Raw genomic sequence first — 18012 nt, 5'->3', positions numbered from 1 at the left:
GTCTTCCTCATTGTCTCCACCAACAGGAGTTACAGTTTGGGAATGAGGGTCTACATTATGGTCAGAACCTTCTGCGTCTGGTCCTGGATCCGACTCATAAAGATTCTGGGCATCAGTGCAGATCATTTCCTCGTCTGGATTCACAGAAGCGCTGGAGTCGACCTTTGATTCCCAGGCTATAGTATGAGTAAACAGCTCTGCAGACTCAACCATCTGTTCTACCTCATACTCAGACGGGCAGCTGGAGATTTGGGAGCTGTGAGGAAGCAAGTGCGGTTGGGGTGACACCTTTGAGGACTGGAGTATTTGTGATGTTGAAGTTGATGTGGAGGAGAGCCCACTTAAAGGAGCACTTGATATCCGTTGAAGCACCTGCTGTTTTTGTGCCTCATCTGGAATTTGTAGCGATTGGCGTGGCCGTAAGAAAGGGATCTTATCACATTGTCCGCTAAAAGAAGTAGACATTTTAGTTTGGCTGGAAGATGGTCTTTCTTCTGCAGATGTTACTGTTGCTTTAACAACTACCCCACGGACACAACCTTTTTTCCCCTTCCCAACACGCCTATTCCCCTTTCCACCAGCAGCAGGCCTTTTTCCACTCATTTTGGTGGTTAAATAATTCACAACTCTGGAGTTGTTTGCACAAAAAAACAATGGATGGGAACCGAGCAGAGCTGAGTGGCCAAACTGTGGTATTAGGCCAAAACTATTGGCTGGGTTAGATGCAGAAAAAAATTATATTCAATTTGCAACCTGATGGAGGTCAGTATAGATGGACTAATAGAACAAGTCCCACACACAGCTAGAAGCCCAAATATTTTTTCAGAGGTAGATGCAGAAAAAAATTGTATTCAGTTTGCAACCTGATGGAGGTCAGTATAGATGGACTAATAGAACAAGTCCTACACACAGCTAGAAGCCCAAATATTTTTTCAGAGGTAGATGCAGAAAAAAAATATATTCAGTTTGCAACCTGATGGAGGTCAGTATAGATGGACTAATAGAGAAAGTCCCACACACTGCTAGAAGGCCAAATATTTTTTCAGAGCTAGATGCAGACAAAAAATTATTTTTAATTTGCAACCTGATGGAGGTCAGTATAGATGGACTAATAGAGAAAGTCCCACACACTGCTAGAAGGCCAAATATTTTTTCAGAGCTAGATGCAGAAAAAAATTATATTCAGTTTGCAACCTGATGGAGGTCAGTATAGATGGAGTAATAGAACAAGTCCCACACACAGCTAGAAGGCCAAATATTTTTTCAGGGGTAGATGCAGATAAAAATTATTTTTAATTTGCAGCCTGATGGAGGTCAGTATAGATGGACTAATAGAGAAAGTCCCACACACTGCTAGAAGGCCAAATATTTTTTCAGAACTAGATGCAGACAAAAAATTATTTTGAATTTGCAACCTGATGGAGGTCAGTATAGATGGACTAATAGAGAAAGTCCCACACACTGCTAGAAGACCAAATATTTTTTCAGAGCTAGATGCAGACAAAAAATTATTTTTTATTTGCAACCTGATGGAGGTCAGTATAGATGGACTAATAGAGAAAGTCCCACACACTGCTAGAAGGCCAAATATTTTTTCAGAGCTAGATGCAGACAAAAAATTATTTTGAATTTGCAGCGTGATGGAGGTCAGTATAGATGGACTAATAGAACAAGTCCCACACACTGCTAGAAGGCCAAATATTTTTTCAGAGCTAGATGCAGAAAAAAATTATATTCAGTTTGCAACCTGATGGAGGTCAGTATAGATGGACTAATAGAACACGTCCCACACACTGCTAGAAGCCCAAATATTTTTTCAGAGCTAGATGCAGAAAAAAATTATATTCAATTTGCAACCTGATGGAGGTCAGTATAGATGGACTAATAGAATGATGCTATGCCCAAAAGATTTTACTTCACTAGGTGCAGTAAAAAAATTGGTATTCTATACACAGGTGGTATATCTTGCAACACAGATAGGCTACTCCACTGACTAACACACTCTGCAATAGGCCAAAAAGGATTAGCTTTGCTAGATTCAGCCAAATGCTGTGAAAAAAACTTGCACAGCACTGGCACAGACCTGCCTGGCAAAAACTGATAGGAACTGATGTAACCTAGTCCTGAAAAGGACTGCAATTACAATTAGTCTTTACTCCCACAATCTATCTATTTAAGAGCACAGACCTGCCTGATAAAAGTCATAGGAAATGCTGTAACCTAGTCCTTAAAAGGACTGCAATCACAACTATTCCCTACTCCCAAGCTATCTGTAGATTTGTGCGAAAATTGGCTTGAAATTAACAAGGTATAGCGCACACAGCAACAGCGGTGCCGTCTAACACGCAGCTGCAGCAGTGAGAAAATGGTGGCGACGGGGAAAATGGCTTGGTCTTATAGGGCAAGGACATGTGACATACACTGCCAATGACACATGCCCTTGCTTGTGTGAAAAAAAGCACTTCGCTCCGTGTGTGCGCTGCTGATAGGCTGACAGATTGCACCTCCCCACTGTAAATGCGGGAAAGAGAAAAAAAAATGGAGATCTTCATTATTCCTGCAGAGATCCATCCCCTGCCCCTCCCCCCACCCCGCTGTACACTCAAACTGCGTATTAACATTAATTTTCATCATTACTGAGAAAAAATCCAGTTATGATTTTGGTGCACGAACAGTTATCGAACATAACCTCGAACAGCCGAATTTTTCTCAAATCGTTCGTGTTCGCCGAACGGCTCGAACACCGCCCAAAACAGCTCGAATTTGAGATTGGCGAACAGTTCGAGTCGAACAACGCTCATCTCTAGTAGAGACATGACTAGTCCGGCGTTGTCGTTGACTGGCTTCTCCCTATACTGGTCTAGTTGATTGACAGGTCTCTCCCAATATACTGTACACTCATCTCCAGGGAGGCAGCAGTGACATGGGACTCAGACAGTAGGCTCTTTGCAAATCTCACGACTAGTTAGTAATGTGTCACTACTGCCTCCCTGGGAATGTGCAAGGCACTGATTGAGCCAAGGAACATACACCCAGCTTCACAGGGCATTGCCTTGGAAGCAGAGATTTGCAAAGAGTCAGCTGTGATTCCACTATTGCAAATCATGTCACTCATGTTAACATGGGTATGGTAACATAACTAGTGGGACAATTAGTTCAGAGAAAACAACGCGCCCATGACTAGTTAGCATATCATAAACCCAGAAATTAATTTTATGGAGATTCAAAAATCTATAAGTCATAAAAAAGGCTTGTTAGGAAGTAAATAATAGTTCAATAAAGACATAGTGATGGTGTGTGTGTGTGTGTGTGTGTGGGGGGGGGGGGGGGGCGGCAGGGAAGCTGACAGGTTCTCTTTTAAAAGGAATCTGTTATCAGGTTTTTGCCACCTAATCTAAAAGCAACACAATGTGGAAGCAGAGATCCTGATGTGTTTCCTTACTGAGACGCTTGCTGTAATTTTGAGAAAATCACTAGAGAGTTAGTAAACCTTCTGCTATCTAGTAAATGTTGGACTGGAGTGCCAAGGACCCATCAGTAACATTGATGTTAGGGGACCACTGTAGTTATAGGCATTATTATGTTGACAGATTCACCTATGTTTCTAAATAATAAGCTGGATAGTCTGTTAAATGATGAATTGCTGCTCTTGTCTGTAAATACTGTGTATTGCGCTAAACACTGCTCATGTCGCATGGTGGGTGGCCCATTCCTACACAGGGGCAACTGGAGGATTCACCTGTTCCCCTATGGTCTAGTCTGAGCCTGCATGTAGTCCTCCATATTCATGAGCTCTGCATTACCCCACCTCCATCACTGATTGGCAGCTTCCTGCCTATGCACAGTGTACACAGAGAGCTGGCAATCATTGGTGTGGATGGGGTTATGGAGAGCTCAGTATTCAGAGAACTGGTAGATCTACAGCAGAGGGAAACAATAATGTTATCAAATCTACAGCAAGCAGTAAGTGATACATAGCTGAAATTAAAGTCTTTCCTGATACATCTTGCTGTTCTTAGATGGGGTAGCAAAAACCTGGCGCCAGATTCCCTATAAGATTAGCCTTTTGATATGCTTTTGTTAGCAATGGCTTCATATTTACCATGACTAACAATGTTACATTCGTACCATGGTACTCCAAGGTCCCCATGGTCCCCATGGGTGTCATGGAAGAATGTAAAGATCCCAGACAATTTGAAGACATCTGCACTATTTTACCTAGGGGTTTTTCCAGCTGTATTTTATCACTTTTTCAAGCAGTTTCTATATAAATATGAAAAAACTGACCGTCACTTCCAAAACAGAAAATAGGTGTGTACAGGTGCTTACTAAGAGTAGCCACCTCCATATGCAACCCACAAATAAAGTAGCACTCTGTAGCGCTAAGTATGCGAACATGAAATATGAAGTTTGAATAGCAATACTGCTCTAGAAAATAGAAATAACTGAGAAATCTTAACCCATAAATTGGCCAATTCATGCATACCTGGTCTCTAAGAGAGGATTCACATTAGGTAGGTTCCTGGTAACGAGAAACGCCTTACCTTGGCTACCGGGTACACATGAATTGGCCAATTTATGCGCTAAGATTTCTCAGTTATTTCTATTTTCTAGAGTAGTATTACTATTCAAACTTCATATTTCATGTTCGCACACTTAGTTTTGCAGAGTGCTACTTTATTTGTTGGCAGTTTCTATATAGTCTTACAGTGAGAAATACTCTATTTTCTGCTGCATGGGAAGAATGTTGCCTAGTAAAAACAGGTCATTGAGTTCTATTTAAACCCATCTTCTCAGCTCATTCAGGTCCTGAAAAGGAGGTGATTAAGCACCCTGACTATTATTTATATTTTAATGCTGTGTCATAGCCTCTTTGATAGAAATTGCCACATATTCACCCACAATGTAGGTGGACAATGTCATTACTTTTGAACATATGGTGAAACCCCTGGATATATGTATACATATATACATATACAGGTGCATCTTACTAAATTAGAATATCATCAAAAAGTTAATTTATTTCAGTTCTTCAATACAAAAAGTGAAACTCATATATTATATAGGGTCATTACAAACAGAGTGATCTATTTCAAGTGTTTATTTCTGTTAATGTTGATGATTATGGCTTACAGCCAATGAAAACACAAAAGTCGTTATCTCAGTAAATTAGAATACTTTATAACACCAGAATCAATTACTAAAATAATTCGCGCTGAGCTGTCGGATAAAAAGAAGGGGGAGTAGATTTGTCAATAAAATAAGTTTATTCGAAGTAAGTTAAAATGCATAAATAGCGCTATTTAAAAAGTCATTATGAATGTGTCCCAAGAGGTAGATAGGTTAAAATCCAAATTGATAGTAGCCAGTCAGTGTTATCAGAGGGACCATAGATTAGCAATAATTCCTAGAGGGGAGAGAGAGGAGGTGTATCAGTTAGGAAATGTTATTGTTCTTATTACCGAGACTGGTGAAGAGGGATAATTACCTTCCTCGTATAAGTGTGTTCCTATATTCTTCGTATAGGAACACACTTATACGAGGAAGCTAATTATCCCTCTTCACCAGTCTCGGTAATAAGAACAATAACATTTCCTAACTGATACACCTCCTCTCTCTCCCCTCTAGGAATTATTGCTAATCTATGGTCCCTCTGATAACACTGACTGGCTACTATCAATTTGGATTTTAACCTATCTACCTCTTGGGACACATTCATAATGACTTTTTAAATAGCGCTATTTATGCATTTTAACTTACTTCGAATTAACTTATTTTATTGACAAATCTACTCCCCCTTCTTTTTATCTGACAGCTCAGCGCGAATTATTTTATTTATTTAATTTGTAATTTTAGACAATTGTGGTTTTGTTTAAATTCGCTGCAGACCTATCGGTTTATTCCCAGGAGCGCCACTGATATATATTTTTTCCTTTCAGAATCAATTACTGCATCAATGCGGCGTGGCATGGAGGCGATCAGCCTGTGGCACTGCTGAGGTGTTATGGAAGCCCAGGTTGCTTTGATAGCAGCCTTCAGCTCGTCTGCATTGTTGAGTCTGGTGTCTCTCATCTTCCTCTTGACAATACCCCATAGATTCTCTATGGTGTTAAGGTCAGGTGAGTTTGCTGCCAATCAAGCACAGTGATACTGTTGTTTTTAACCCCTTTAACCATGGTTTGCACGTTAATGACCAGGCCAATTTTTACAATTCTGACCACTGTCACTTTATGAGGTAATTACTCTGGAACGCTTCAACGGATCGCACTGATTCTGAGATTGTTTTTTTGTGACATATTGTACTTCATGATTGTGGTAAAATTTCTACGATATCACTTGAGATTATTTGTGAAAACAATGGAAATTTTGCGGAAATGTAGAAAATTTCGCAATTTTCAAACTTTGAATTTCCATGGCCTTAAATCAGAGAGATATGTCACACAAAATAGTTAATAAATAACATTTCCCACATGTCTACTTTACATCAGCACAATTTTGGAACCAAAATTTTTTTTTATTAGGGAGCTATAAGGGTTAAAAATTGTCCAGTGATTTCTCATTTTTACAACAAAATTAACAAAAACATTTTTTAGGGACCACATCACATTTGAAGTAACTTTGAGGGGCCTTTATGATAGAAAATACCCACACTATTCTAAAAACTGCACCTTTCAAGGTGCTCAAAACCACATTCAAGAAGTTTATTAACCCTTCAGGTGCTTCACAGGAATTTTTGTAATGTGGAAGAAAAAAATTAACATTAATTTTTTTTTCACAAAAATGTTACTTTAGACCCCAATTATTTTATTTTCGCAAGGGTATCATTAACCCCTTAAGCCCCGAGGGTGGTTTGCACGTTAATGACCAGGCCAATTTTTACAATTCTGACCACGGTCACTTTATGAAGTAATTACTCCGGAACGCTTCAACGGATCCCCCTGATTCTGAGACTGTTTTTTCGTGACATATTGTACTTCATGATTGTGGTAAAATTTCTTCGATATCACTTGCGTTTATTTGTGAAAAAAACGGAAATTTGGCGAAAATTTAGAAAATTTTGCAATTTTCAAAATTTGAATTTTTATGCCCTTAAATCAGAGAGATATGTCACACAAAATACTTAATAAATAACATTTCTCACATGTCTACTTTACATCAGCACAATTTTGGAACCCAAATTTTTTTTTGTTAGGGAGCTATAAGGGTTAAAAGTTGACCAGCGATTTCTCATTTTTCCAACAAAATTTACAAAACCATTTTTTTAGGGACCACATCACATTTGAAGTCACTTTGAGAGGTTTTTATGACAGAAAATACCCAAAAGTGACACCATTCTAAAAGCTGCACCCCTCAAGGTGCTCAAAACCACATTCAAGAACTTTATTAACCCTTCAGGTGCTTCACAGGAATTTTTTGAATGTGGAAGAAAAAAATGAACATTTAACTTTTTTCACAAAAATGTTACTTTAGACCCAATTTTTTTTATTTTCACAGGGGTAACAAGAAAAAATGGACCCCAAAATTTGTTGTGCAATTTCCCCTGGGCACGCAGATACCCAATATGTGGGGAAAAAACACTGTTTGGGCGCACGGCAGGGCTCGGAAGGGAAGGAGCGCCATTTGACTTTTTGATTGCAAAATTTGCTTGAATAATTAGCGGACACCATGTTGTGTTTGGAGAGCCCCTGTGTGCCCAAACATTGGAGCTCCCCCACAAGTGACCCCATTTTGGAAACTAGACCCCCCAAGGCACCTATCTAGATGCATAGTGAGCACTTGGAACCCCCTAGGTGCTTCACAAATTGATTCGTAAAAATGAAAAAGTGTTTTTTTTTTCATTTTTACGAATCAATTTGTGAAGCACCTAGGGGTTCCAAGTGCTCACTATGCATATAGATAGGTGCCTTGGGGGGTCTAGTTTCCAAAATGGGGTCACTTGTGGGGGAGCTCCAATGTTTGGGCACACAGGGACTCTCCAAATGCAACATGGTATCCTCTAACAAATTGTCGGCTCAAATTGTTAGCAGACATCATGTTGCGTTTGGAGAGCCCCTGTGTGCCCAAACATTGGAGCTCCCCCACAAGTGACACCATTTTGGAAACTAGACCCCCCAAGGCACCTCTCTAGATGCATAGTGAGTACTTGGAACCCCCAGGTGCTTCACAAATTGATTCGTAAAAATGAAAAAGTGAAAAAAAAAACACTTTTTCATTTTTATGAATCAATTTGTGAAGCACCTGGGGGTTCCAAGTGCTCACTATGCATCTAGATAGGTGCCTTGGGGGGTCTAGTTTCCAAAATGGGGTCACTTGTGGGGAGCTCCAATGTTTGGGCACGCAGTAGCTCTCCAAACGCAACATGGCGTCCGCTATCAATTTGAGCCGATTTTCCATTCAATTTGTTAGCGGACACCATGTCGCGTTTGGAGAGCCCGTGATGTGCCTAAACTGTGGAGCTCCCCCACAAGTGACCCCATTTTGGAAACTATACCCCTCAAGGATTTTATTAAGGTGTATAGTGAACATTTTGAACCCAGAGGTACGACACAGAATTTGTTTACATTAGGTCATCATATTGAATAAGTTGTCATTAGTCTTGAGCGCAAGTGCTCGCTACTTGAGTTTGCATCGGGTACTCAGGTATGCACCATGTACAGCGTGTGCTCGAGTGACATGCTCGAGTCCCTGCTCCGCATGTTTCACGGTTATTAGACACCCAAATAAAAACATGCGGGGATCGCTCGTGCATGGCAGGCAATCCCCGTAAAGTTTTTTTGGCCGTGAAGCATATGGGGCAGAGACTCGAGCATGTCACTCAAATACCCACGATACTCAATGCATACCAGAGCACCCGATGCAAACTCAAGTAGCGAGCACTTGCGCTCAACACTAGTCGCCATATCGTCATCTTTTTTTCTTACTTTTGAAAAAAATCCCAACCCCATCACAACCCTAACCCCAACCCTAACCCCAACCCCAGCCCTAACCCTAGCACAACCCTAACCCTAGCACAACCCTAACCCTAGCACAACCCTAACCCTAGCACAACCCTAATCCTAGCACAATCCTAACCCAAGAGTTTATTTTTGACGCCGTTCCTCGTGCGGTATAAGTGATTAGACGACTTTATTCTTCGGGTCGGTGTGATTACAGCAATACCAAAATCATATGGGGTTTTTATGACTGACAGCTGTCATACACTAAAAGACGCATTGTTTGTAAAATCTAGTTTTTGCATCGCCATATTTTAAGAGCTATAATTTTTCCAGATTTTCGCAGACAGTCATGTGACGGCTCGTTTTTTGCGGGATGAGTTGACGTTGTTATTGGTGCCATTTTCAGGCACGTGACATTTTTTGATCGCTTTCTATTCCGATTTTTGGGAGGCAGAATAAACAAAAACCAACAATTCAGGAATTGTTTTTTTTGTTTTTTTGTATTCTGTTCCGCGTGTGGTAAAATTGATAAGGCAGCTTTATCAGTACGTTTACAGCGGTACCACATTTATATAGTTTTTCTATGTTTTGCACTTTTACATAATAAACGCAATTTTATAGAAAAAAATATTTTTTAGCATAGCTTTATTCTGAGAGCTATAACTTTTTATTTTTCGGATGATGGAGCTGTATGTTGGCTTGTTTTTTGCAGGACGAGATGACATTTTCAGCGGTACCATTTTTATTTATATTTGTCTTTTTGATCGCGTGTTATTCCATTTTTTGTTTGGCGGTATGGTGATAAAGCATTGTTTTTTGCTTCGTTTTTTTTTTTTACTGTGTTCACTGAAGGGGTTAACTAGTGGGACAGTTTTATAGGTCAGGTTTTTCCGGACGCGGCGTTACCTAATATGTGTACTTTTATTGTTTTTTTTTTTGTTTTTTTTATAATAATATTTATTGATGGGTACATTATATTTTTATTTTTGGTGGATTATTTTTTTTATTTATTTTTTTATATTTTTGCAATTTTTTTTTTTTTTTCACTTTCTGAAAGTTTATATACTTTATTACTTTGTCCCACTCTGGGACTTTCACTTTTTTTTCTCTGATCGCCTGCATGGCACAGGAATGCAGCACCATCCCTGTGTCATGCAGGCTGTCAGCGCTGGACAGGGAGAAGATTGTTTGGAGATGCACTGCGCATGTCCAAACAATCTTCCTGCTGTCTGGTGACCCGGATGTTGTCATGACGACATCGGGTCGTCATGGCAATACCCGGGAAGCCTTTGCAGACAGCGCTGGAAGCCGGAAGAGGAGATGAGTATCTGCGATCACCTCCCCTTGCCCCCGCAATGCTGCGATCGACTTCGGGTTAATGTGCTGGGAGCGGTGCAGGACCGCTCCCTGCACATAGTATCGGGTATCAGCTGTGACAATCAGCTGACACCCGGCGGCGATCGCGCCCGCACAGCCTGTGTGCGCGCGCGATCGCCATGACGTACTAATGCGGGTCTGGCTCTTAAGTCCCAGGGCACAGACGCGTATTAGTACGTCAGATGTTGTTAAGGGGTTAAAAGTTGAACCCCAAAATTTGTTGTGCAATTCCTCCTGATCATGCTGATCCCCGATATGTGGGGGAAAACCACTGTTTTGGCGCACGGAAGGGTTCAGAAGGGAAGGAGCGCCATTTGACTTTTTGAATGTAAAATTTGCTTGAATAATTAGTGGACGCCATGTTGCATTTTGGGAGCCCCTGATGTGGCTAAACAGTGGAACCCACCCACAAGTGACCCCATTTTGGAAAACTAGACCCCCCAGGGAACTTATATAGATGGGTGTTTAGCACCCTGAACCCCCAGATGCTTCACAGAAATTTATAACATTGAGCCGTAAAAATAAAATTTTCACATTTTTCCAACAAAAATGTTTTTCAGCCCCCAATTTTGCATTTCCATAAGGGTAACAGGAGGAATTGCACCATGAAATTTGTTGTGCAATTTCTCCTGAGTAAGCCGATACACCATATGTGGGGGAAAACCATGGTTTGGGTGCACAGAAGGGTTCAGAAGGGAAGGAGCGCCATTTGAATTTTTGAATGTAAAATTTGCTTGAATAATTAGCGGATGCCATGTTGCGTTTGGGGAGCCCCTGATGTGCCTAAACAGTGGAAATCCCCCACAAATTACCCCATTTTGGAAACCAGACCTCCAGGGAACTTATCTAGGTGTGTAGTGAGCACTCTGAACCCCCAGGTGCTTCACAGAAGTTTATAACATTGAGCCGTAAAAATAAAATTTTCACATTTTTCCAGCAAAAATGTTTTTCATCCCCCAGTTTTGCATTTTCATAAGGGTAGCAGGAGAAATTGCTTGAATAATTAGCAGATGGCATGTTGCGCTTGGGGAGTCCCTGATGTGCCTAAACAGTGGCAACCCCCCCAAGTGACTCTATTTTGAAACTACACCCCTCAAGGATTTTATCAAGGGGTATAGTGAACATTTTGAACCCAGAGGTACGACACAGAATTTGATAACATTAGGTCATCATATTAAATAAGTTGTCATTAGTCTTGAGTGCAAGTGCTCGCTACTTGAGTTTGCATCGGGTACTCGGGTATGCACTGAGTATCACGGGTGCTCAAGTGACATGCTTGAGTCCCCGCCCGCATGTTTCATGATTATTAGACACCCCAGAGAAAACTTGCGGGGATCGCTCGTGCATGGCAGGCAATCCCCGCGAGGTTTTTTTGGCTGTATAACAGCTGCATAAAAACATATGGGGCAGAGACTTGAGCATGTCACTTGAGCACCCGTTATACTTGGTGCATACCCGAGCACATGATGCAAACTCAAGTAGCGAGCACTTGCGCTCAGCATTAGTCGCCATATCGTCGGCATTTTTTTTTCTTTACTTCTGAAAATATCCCAACACCAACACAAGACTAACCCCAACCCTAATACAACCCCAACCCTAATACAATCCCAACCCTAACTCAACCCTAGCCCAACCCTAACCCTAGCACAACCCTAACCCTAGCCCTAGCCCAACCCTAACCCTAGCCCTACCCTAACACTAACCCTTGCACAATCCTATCCCTAACGCTAGCATAACCATAACCCTAACCCTGGCACAACCCTAACCCTAGAGTTTATTTTTTACGCCGTTCCTCGTGTGGTATAAGTGATTAGATAACTTTATTATTCGGGTCGGTGCAATTATAGCGATACTAGATTCATATTGGTTTTTATGATTGACAGCTGTAACACACTAAAAAAACCTTTTTTTGCAAAGACTAATTTTTGCATCGCCATATTTTGAGAGCTATAATTTTTCCATATTTCAGCCGACAGAGTCATGTGATGGCTTGTTTTTTGCGGGACAAGTTGACGTTTTTATTGGTATTATTTTTGGGCACGTGACATTTTTTAATCGCTTTCTATTCCAATTTTTGGGAGGCAGAATAAACAAAAAACAACAATTCAGGAATTGTTCTTTTTGTTTTTTTTTATGCCGTTTTGCATGTGGTAAAATTGATATGGCAGCTTTATTCTTCGGGTCAGTACATGTACATCAGTACCACATTTATATTGTTTTTTTTATATTTTGGCACTTTTACACAATAAAAACTATTTTATAGAAAAAATAATTGTTTTGGCATCGCTTTATTCTGAGAGCTATAACTTTTTTATTTTTCGGCCATTGGAGCTGTATTGCAGTTTGTTATTTGCGGGACAAGATGATGTTTTCAGTGGTACCATTCTTATTTACATTCGTCTTTTTGATCGCATTTTATTCCGTTTGTTGTTTGGCGGTATGATGATAAAGCATCGTTTTATGTTTCGTTTTTTTTTTACCGTGTTCACTAAAAGGGTTAACTAGTTGAACAGTTTTATAGTTCAGGTCCGTTCATGTGTACTTTTATTGGTTTATTTTTTTCAAAATGCTGCGATCGATTTCAATCGCAGCATTTCGGGGGTTAATGTGCAGGGAGCTGTGCGGGACCATCCCTGCACATAGCACTGGGTGTCAGCTGTGACAATCAGATGACATCCGGCGGCGATCTCGCCCGCACCACTTGTGTGCGGGCGAAATTGCCAAGGCGTACTAATACGTATCTGGCCCATAAGGCCCAGGGCATAGATACGTTTTAATACACCTTGGGTCAGAAAGGGGTTAAACCAGGTATTGGTACTTTTGGCAGTGTGGACAGGTGCCAAGTCCTGCTGGAGAATGAAATTTCCATCTCCAAAAAGCTTGTTGGCAGAGGAAAGTATGACGTTTTCTAAAATTTCCTGGTAGACGACTGCGCTGACTTTGGTCTTGATAAAACACAGTGAACCTACACCAGCAGATGACATGGCTCCCCAAACCATCACTGATTGTGGAAACTTCACACTAGACCTCAAGCAGCTTGGATTGTGTGCCTCTCCACTCTTCCTCCAGACTCTGGGACCTTGATTTCCAAATGAAAATTGGAACTCTGGGACCTTGTGGAGTGTGTTAATGACTGCTTTCTGGACATCTGTCAAGTCAGCAGTCTTCCCCATGATTGTGGAGCCTACTGAAACAGACTAAGGAGCGTTTTTAAACTCTTAGGAAGCCTTTGCAGGTGTTTTTATTATTAATTATTCTAATTTACTGAGATAATGACTTTTGTGTTTTCATTGGCTGTAAGCCATTATTATCAACATTAACAGAAATAAACACTTGAAATAGATCACTCTGTAATGATTCTAATATGAGTTTCACTTTTTGTATTGAAGGACTGAAATGAATTAACTATTTGATGATATTCTAAGTTAGTGAGATGCACCTGACGCGCCCCCTGGGCCGTGGGGTACCCGGTGCCGGGCCGGTAAATGCTGGGGGATGTTAGAGTGGCGGTGACCCAGTCCGTGACCCAGGGTGGTCAATAAAAAGGGGTTACTGATAGGGGATTTATAGTGATTGTATAAAGTTCGTGACGCCACTTGTGGTATGCGGCCCGCCGCTGTGGGGCAGGTCTTCTGGAGCCGATGTGACTGCAGCTGAAATGGTGTGGCTCTCCACAGGTAGAGCTTAGCTCCAGGGCAGTGTTGAAGTTGTAGGTTGTGCTGGGCATTGTAGTGCAGGGGCTGATGGCGCCGCAAGAAACACAGAGACAAGGAAGTGCAGTCCTCAGGGTGTTTACTCACGGTTATTGCAGTCCAAGTTACAGACGCCAAAGTAACTTCCCTCGCCGTGCTGACAGCAGCATTCAAATTCTGCGAACATGGTAAGGCATCTACACAGATGCCTCATAGCCTCCCCTTCCCCCCTGTAATGTGATCTTAGTGTGCTGATGTGTTGCCATCACAGCCAAGGAAATGCTGACAGCCTCCATGGTTTTCATTTTAGAACTCTTGCTGAAGGTCAGCCAAATAGGAGACCTTGTTTTTCACTATGTACTGCATATTTGAGGTTTTGTAGTATATTGAACAAGTATCAATCACTATGGGGACTAAAGAATACAGTGAATTTTTTTTTAAATAAATGTTTTTATAAAAGTTAAAACAATAAAAAAACATAAAAATGTAAATCACTTCTCTTCTTCCAATTTGAAGATGAAAGAATAGTAAAAAAGCATTTTTGAAATTGTTGCATCCACAAATGTTGATCTATCAAATATAAAATTATTTAATTTATATGGTATATGTTGTAAAAAAAATCATAACGCCAAAATTGCCTTTTTTTGGTTACTATACTTACCCCCCCAAAATGCTATAAAAAAGTAATCAAAATGCCACATGTATCCCAAAATAATGCCATTAAAAACATGAAAATAAAAATGTTATGTGTTTAGTCTCAGAAAATGACGTAAGAAAAAAACATTTATTTTTCACATTTTTTTCATCACTTAAATAATAAAATAAATGTATAAATTTTATATCACTGTAATCATGTTAAAGAATCATGTTGCCAGGTCATTTCTACCACAAAATGAATAAATGTTAAAACAAAACCTAAAAAACAGTGGTGGATTTATTTATTTTCACCATTTCATATCAATTGATTTCAATGAGCGAAAGTCTGCTGATGGTTAATTCAATTTGACGAAGAGGAAATACAGATTTTAATTGAATTAAGATACATGTCACATAGTACTTCTTTACTGACCTTTGGCTTCAGTGAAACCACAGAAAAGAAATAAGAAAAAGTCATGTGCACAAATGAAATCAGAAGTTTACATACACTATATAAAAAGACACATATGCATGTTTTTCTCAATATCTGACATGAAATCAGAATAAACCTTTCCTGTTTTTAGAGCAATTACGATTACCATAAATATTAATGTTTGCCAAAATCCAGATTAATGAGAGAGAGGGAATGTTTTAAGGCATTTTTATTACTTACTGCAAAGTAAAAAATTTACATACATTTCATTAGTATTTGGTACCATTGCCCTTAAACTGAATGACTTGGGTCAAACGTTGGGGATACCCTTCCACAAGCTTCTCACAATAGTTAGTCAGAATTTGGGCCCATTCCTCCTGGCATAACAGGTTTGTAGGTAACCTGCCTTTTCACCTCATAAATTTTCAATAGGATTGAGATTAGGGCTTTGTAATGGCCACTCCAAAGCATTGACTTTGTTATCCTTAAGCCATTTTGTTACCATTTTGGGAGTATGCTTTGGGTCATTGTCCATTTGGAAGACCCATTTCCGCCCAAGCTTTAACTTCCTGGCTGATGTCTTGAGATGTTGCTTCAGTATTACCACATAAACTTCTTTTCTGATGATGCCATCTATTGAAGTGCACCAGTCTCTCCTGCAGCAAAACAAACCCACACCATGATGCTGCCACCCCCTTATTTCACAATTGGGATGGTGTTCTAAGGTTTTCAAGCTTCTCCCTTTTTCCTCCAAACATAACGATGGTCATTTTGACCAAAAAATTCAATTTTAGTTTAATCAGAGCACAGGGTATGTCTCCAAAAATTAAGGTCTTTGTTCCTGTGTGCATTTGCATACATTAAACTGGATTTTTTATGTTTCTTTTGTAGTAATGGCTTCTTCCTGGCAGAGTGGCCTTTCAGCCCATGTTGATACAATACTCGTTTCACTGTGGTTATTGACACAATCTTACCAGCTTCCGCCATCATCTTCACAATATCCTTGGGTCGATATGCACATGTCAGACCAAAGCACGTTCATCTCTAGGACACAGAACCCGTCTCCTTCCTGAGCGGTATGATGGCTGGACATTCCCATCTTGTTTGTACTTGCATATAATTGTTTGTACAGATGAACGAGGCACCTTCAGGTATCTTGAAATTGTACCAAATGAGCCAGAATTGTGCAAGTCCACAATTCTCTTCCTGATATCTTGGCTGATTTCTTTCGACTTTCCCATGATGCTACAGAAAGAAGCAGTGTGTCTCAGGTGTGCATTAAAATACATCCACAGGTGTCTCTAATTAACTTAAATGTTGCCAAAACACCTATTAGAAGCTTCCAAACACATGACATCATCATATGGGCAGTATAGAATTGTTTAAAGGCATAGTAATATTAGTGTATGTAAACTTTTGACTTTGAAGTAAGTAATAAAAATGCCTTAAAACATTTTCTCTCTCACTCTTTATTCTGGCATTTGGCATATATTAAAAATTATGGTAATCCTAATTGACCTAAAATGGGAAAGGTTTATTCTGATTTCATGTCAGATATGAGAAAAACATGCATATGTGTCTTTTTATATAGTGTATGTGACGCGCCCCCTGGGACATATTCCTTTTTGAGGGGAATACCCGGCACCGGATCAGATGGGGGGTTGTAGTCTCCGAGCGGCTGTGACCCGGTCCCGTGCCCAGGGCGTCAAGCTAAGTGTTATGTGGCAGCTTTACAGATGTTACTAAAGTTCTTTTGTGTCGACTACGCCACCCGTTGTGATGCGGTCACTGTGGCCGCCGCTGCTGCAGGGTCCGCTGAGGCTGATGGTGGGTGCGCAGCTTGGTGAGATAACCCCCAACGGGAGGGGTATAGCCTCAGAGGGGACAGGCGCAGAGGATGGGGGTTGTGGTGGTGCGATGCAGCCGGCAATGAAGACAGACTCGGGTTGTGCAGTTAAGGGTGTTTACTTACTGCTGATGTTGTACTGGTCACTCCAGCTGCTAGTGACCACCCGAGCCGTGCTGCGTCCACCAGGTCCTGGATCCGGCCAACCCCCAAACAAGTCCAGAGCGTGGCCCTGAGCTCTCCCTCTGTCCTTTCTTCAGCCGTCCCCACCAGTGATTCACCTAGGTCCAGCTCCCTCGGGCCTTCTTTTGGGACACCCTTGGCCCTGGGTTCCCTGACCCTTCATGTGGTTTGCCTTCGGGGTGAATATGGTGGGTGACCGTGGCAAACGCTGCCCACGATCTCCGGTCTCTGGCTAGGGATTGTTTTTGCCCCCACCAGCTTGGGTTCCGGTACCCTCTTGCTGACTCCTCACCCGGTGCTCTAATTTGGGTTCTTGGGTCCCTTCAGTCTTCCCCCTCTGGGTCTTTCTCTGCTCCACTCTCTCTCTCTCCAGGGCTGCTGTTTCCTTCTCTCTCCTCTCCAACTGACTTGTTCTCAGCGTCTGACCCTGATCTAAGTTGGTGCCCTCCTTATATATCCCTCTATGTGTGAGCTCAGGTGACCAGCACCCAATGAGCTCCTATCACTACCCAGACTGCTCCCCCTATCTGCCCCTACACTACATGGGATGTACCACCCCCCTCCCACTCCAGCCAGGAACAGGCTCGGTTGTACCTGCACATTTCCAAGTGGGAGTACCGTCGGCCTGCTCCTCTGGAATGGGATGTATGTAGTGCATGCAGTCTATCTGAGCTCAGTTCCACACTCCTTCCTTACCCGGGAGTGGAATATCACACCTCTGGGTTGAGGTGCAATACCCCTGTAGCAGCCGAATCCTCAGGGTGCTACATTCCCCCCTGGTAAATCACAGCACGTCCTCGGGCTGTAAGACATAAAACACCAAAACATACAATTTTTTTTCATATAAACATATAAAACATATAAAACATTATATATATAACATATCTTATCAGATAAAACTTTCTCGTA

The 18012-nt window shown here is 41.2% G+C and overlaps 1 long non-coding RNA gene across 1 annotated transcript in view; it reads right to left on the bottom strand.

Moving 5' to 3' along the window:
- LOC141252927 (uncharacterized) overlaps positions 1–14229 on the bottom strand; it is a 240797-nt gene extending 226568 nt beyond the window's left edge. The window contains exon 1 of the long non-coding RNA XR_012314156.1: positions 14114–14229. This is a non-coding gene — a long non-coding RNA (uncharacterized lncRNA). The remainder of the gene's footprint in view (positions 1–14113) is intronic.
- Positions 14230–18012: the final 3783 nt, after the last annotated feature.

This window comes from Phyllobates terribilis, unplaced genomic scaffold, assembly GCF_046119375.1.
Source record: "Phyllobates terribilis strain yellow unplaced genomic scaffold, ASM4611937v1 Scaffold_2__4_contigs__length_985480577, whole genome shotgun sequence".
Taxonomy (NCBI): Eukaryota; Metazoa; Chordata; class Amphibia; order Anura; family Dendrobatidae; genus Phyllobates; species Phyllobates terribilis.
The sequence above is the reverse complement of the archived record's forward strand: the minus strand, read 5'-3'. Positions and strand labels throughout refer to the sequence as shown.